Source organism: Limulus polyphemus, unplaced genomic scaffold (genome assembly GCF_000517525.1).
Source record: "Limulus polyphemus unplaced genomic scaffold, Limulus_polyphemus-2.1.2 Scaffold246, whole genome shotgun sequence".
NCBI classification, from domain to species: domain Eukaryota; kingdom Metazoa; phylum Arthropoda; class Merostomata; order Xiphosura; family Limulidae; genus Limulus; species Limulus polyphemus.
In genome coordinates, this window is record NW_013665856.1 from 286526 (window position 1) to 291521 (window position 4996).

Sequence of the window (4996 nt, forward strand, 5' to 3'; positions counted from 1 at the left end):
GGATGTTGCTAACCGCTACAAGAAAATGTTAATACTATTGACGACTACTATAAGTTGGATGTTGCTAACCGCTACAAGAAAATGTTAATACTATTGACGACTACTATAAGTTGGATGTTGCTAACCGCCACAAGAAAATGTTAATACTATTGACGACCACTATAAGTTTGATGCTGCTAACCGCCACAAGAAAATGTTAATACTATTGACGACCACTATAAGTTTGATGTTGCTAACCGCCACAAGAAAATGTTAATACTATTGACGACCACTATAAGTTTGATGTTGCTAACCGCTACAAGAAAATGTTAATACTATTGACTGTCATTCCTACAACACACACCGCTTAAAGTGTGTGAAATGTTTTGTTGTATTGCGCGAATTAGAATCCTGCTCGCCAGGTCCGAATTCCAGAGCTTTACCATATGACCAATCCGTGCACAACGAGAAAAAGTAGTTTTGAAATAAGAGCTATTTCATAACTTGGGTCATATTCTTATAATTGCGCGACGTCTCATTTCCGGTACAACGACCAAATATCTGATCAACATGCTTTCAGTGGTCATTTGTCATTTACGGTTTACCCCTGACGAAAGAAAATCCACTTGCCGAAAATGGTCGGATTATTGGATTTCTTTTCTGATATAAACCAGAAAACTAAGATTTTGTTCAAATGGGTGTAACCATCTTATAATTGTTCTTCAAGAGTTGCACATCCAATATTTCTTAAAAGAGAGAGAGAAGAAAAAAAATCCTTCCATTAAACAGGATTGTCGTTGATTAAAAATATATAGTTTAGTGATTATTGGAAACAGAGGAAAAAAAACACTTAAATATATCTTGCAAATTCCGTTTTTCATTGCTCAGAGAAATCTTTGGATATTTGTCTTATACAATTCACAATCTCTTGACCATTTTAACATTTGATGCACATAAAATACTTTCATTACTATACCTGCCTGTAACTAACAGTATCTTAATTTAACATATAGCGTTTTAAGGCGCGATTTCATTCGATTTATTCGAGTTGGAATCACGTGTCATTTACGCTCAAAAATACTCGCAGAATTTGTGAAAAACTGTTTTTAAAGTTCAAATTTTTACGATAAACAAAATGTTTTTAACCACCTGAAATTTTAACTTTCAGAGCTAGACATCTTGTTTGCTTTTTCTTATTTTAGTGTGTCATTAACTAGTGACCTGAAGTTTTGGAATCCCATCATCAGAGAATGTTCCTCAAGGAATCTGGAAGTTACTACTCCTGGAAACGAATCGTATCAAAATAATCCAATATTTTTCGAAGTCAAAAACCACTTGAAAATTCACAAGAGATTACATTGGTTGTTATCAGGTCCACCGAAAGGGAGACTCGGGCCCCAGGGATTTTTTCCTAGCATCCCCACCCTAGGGGGCTCAGAAGAGAGGGGGAGATAAAAATACTACTACTAAAGTAATTGATTAAATAATAGAGAGACAATATAAGTAACAAATATAAATATTACCATTCGCTGTCAACAGTTAACATGTGCACTGTCACAACCAACATCAGTCAGTAGACAAATGTGCAAAGTATGACAAAATACTTTGACTACCGCACTACACTACTTATTACAATGTTAAGTCGTTTAATTCACCCCATATACCATCTGCTCCAAGCTCGTAGAAACACCTGTCGGTTACACGTGTAGTTATTAAAAGTATACCATTAGCAATTTTGATATTGTATCCCCGAAATGTGAGACTTTTCAACACATTTTTCATAATTTATTGTATGTAACCCAATGGAGGGCTAGCTGAGTTTACGATTTGAATAACCCTCTAATGTGGTGGTAGCACTATCGCTGTCCATTCATCGTACTTTATTTATACAAATTTACTTCTGGTCGATATTAACACAGAAGATTAGGGTAAATCATTATATTGTGATAGTTGTCCAGTTTAAAGTTTTATGTCATTATGAGAGTAGTGAGAGAGGCAGAGGATTAAGTATCCCGAGTTTCACGTGACTTGACATTCTCAAAAAAAAATATTCTCCTTAATAATTGACCGACCTCGTAACCACCATGAAAAATACGAAATAACTCTACCTATTTTTTCTTTCCAGAACTACTACAGATTGTAACTCAAAATAACATTTGTTTATTCTGAATAGTTTACGTCTTGTAACATTTTGTATCTTTTTTTCTACTGAATTTTATTGTTTTATTGCCCCTTTGAACTGTGTATAACTAAAACACTCGGCGAGTGCATCTCGCTTTCTAATTGATAGCTCCGTAGTCAAAGAAGATTCAAACCTGGGAATATTATATTTCTTAGACTTTGTACTTCAAAAACGGGTGGTAGGTAAGTTATCAAAGACAGAAGTTTAAGAGCAGGGGTAGGCAGAATATGACCCGACTTACATTTCTGTTCTGCCCGCCATGACTCCCGGCAGTTGTGGAAAGAACATAACGGGGTTTTTATACAATCGATGTTAAGGTAATTTGATTAATGTAGTCGAAATGTAAGGGCGTGACGACTTACCGAAATTCGTGGAGTAGCCCTTCTGCAAAAATTATTGCCCATCCCTGTTTTAGAGAATTTACTTCATATATGGTGAGTTTAAGATTTTATTTTAACATTTGCTTAGCAAATTAAGATATTAAACTTATATATATATATATATTATAAAAAAAATGAATTATCATATCTACGTTTTGAACCCAAGTTTGTTCATACAAGTCAATAACAATGAGGTTCGGTTTAATTTTGAATGTAAGTCTGCAAAACGTGGTGACTTGTGCTCTGCACTCAAACCAAAGTGAGAGGGTTAAGCATGTTCCTAGACATCATGACGCCAATAGCATGCTAGAGCTGACTGTCACATGGACAGTAGAAACTTGTTGAGCTGCAAGTAAAACGGACTTCCTCTTCATTGGTGTGTTTCCGATATTCCTGTTAAAAATAACCAGGATAGTATGTTTATTACATAGGAAAAAACACGCATAGTAAGAAATATGTATAGATAGAGATAATACACATATTAATACCTATACTGTATTATTTGTTTCATCAAGTAATGTAGTTTTGCTTTTGCCAGAAGAAACGTGAACATATTTGAATTTTTGTTATATTTATTACCTACATTTACTTGGAAAATTTTTATGAGTAGTGTTTCTAGATACATACACCTAGAATTCAGTTTGCTGTTTGAATATATATTGATGACTTAAATATATCAAAGAGGAAATTCAAACAGCAGAAAGAATATGCTGAAAGTAGATGAAGGAAAACACTTTTTGTTGTTGGTTTTGAAAATAAAAAGTAAAGATCAGCCCAAAGCTTTCCATTCAGGGTCCCATGCCAGTAATTACCATGAAGCAAATAAATCGACTGAGCTTGATGAAATGTCAAATGATACCAATACGAATGGCAATGACAATCTCACAGTATATCCTGTTACAGAAAAGCAAAGTGACTATCTACAGCCAAACATAATCACTATTGGAGGAACAATTTCAAAAAATGTTCCTGAAAAACCACACTAGCTCAGTGGCTTTGATGTTGGTACCCTGATGAGAGTGTATCAGTTGAAAACCTTGAGGTAACTGTTACAGCTGGGCTTCTACAACACTCTAACGATCTTCCTTTTCCAAGTTCTCTTCTAAGGTATTTACTGCAAAATGGTGAATACAGTAAACGTGACTGGCTAGTATTATTAGGCAAGCTTTGTACTGTTTTCCATGTCGACTTCTCGCCAAGACTTCAGTTGCATCATACTCTACAATTACAACTGTAAAAGACTTGCCACTAACAACAGGCTGGAAGAAATTTTATGATAGCCTATCAGAGCATGGGAGAAATGTTCAACGTAAGAAATGCTATACTGAGTGGCATGAGCTTGAGAGACGTTATGGAGCAAACTCATGTGTTGGTTTGCAGCTTGAAAATAATATTCTATCAAGAGCAGCCAAATGGAAAGATACACTAAAGAGGATTATAGATGTTGTCCTTTTCATGGGGGAAAAAAGGTTTAGCCTTTCGTGAATCATCACAGAGAATTGGTGCGCTTGATAATCAAATGGTAATTTTTTATGAATAATTGAACTGTTCATTCATTCTGATCTGGTTCTAAGGAAGCATGTAGAGAGAGTTGCAGAATCTCGGCGAAGAGGTTACTGTCTTCAAGCCCACTACTTGTCAGGTGAGTCCCAGAATGAACCCATAGCAACCTGTGCTCAACATATATGTTACATTCTTTTAAAGGAAAGACTTGCAACAAAAGATTTTACCATTATAGTAGATGCAACACCTGATCCATCTCATCAAGAACAGACAACTTTTAACCTGAGGTATGTATCCATGCCAACTGAATGTTCTTCTTTTGTCATTCAAGTAAAGTTTCTAAGATTTATTGATTGCAATAAGAAAACCAGGGCTGATATTTCTAATCTAATACTTGATTGCTTAGCTGATCATGAAATACCAATAATGGATTACAGAACCCAAGAATATGACAATGAGTCCAACATGGCTGGTGAGTATAATGGTGCTCAACCTGAATTGCTAAAAGTTAATTCCCTGGCTAAATTCTCATCATGTGTTTATCATAATCTCAATTTTTGTGGAGCACAAGCAGAAGAAAGTTGCTCAGAGGCTCAGAATTTTTTGGAATAGTTCAAAAGCTTTACAATCTATTTAGTTGCAGCTCATAGTGATGTAGCATTATTCTCAAGAACGTAGGCTGTTCTCTTCATGGACTTTTGGGAGCACAATGGACAGATAAAATTGGATAGTGTCAGGCCTTTTGCAACTTATCTTCCAGGAATTATTGATTCACTTTCAGAAATTCTTCAATACAATCTTGCATCTCAAACAAGAACTGAAGTAAAATGTATAACTGACTAGGTGCAGTAATTTTCTTGCATATTGACGGTTGTGATCTGGTTAAAAGTACTTGTGATCATCGATCAGCGCAATCAAGTATTGCAGGCCGCAAACCTACAATTGATGTTTG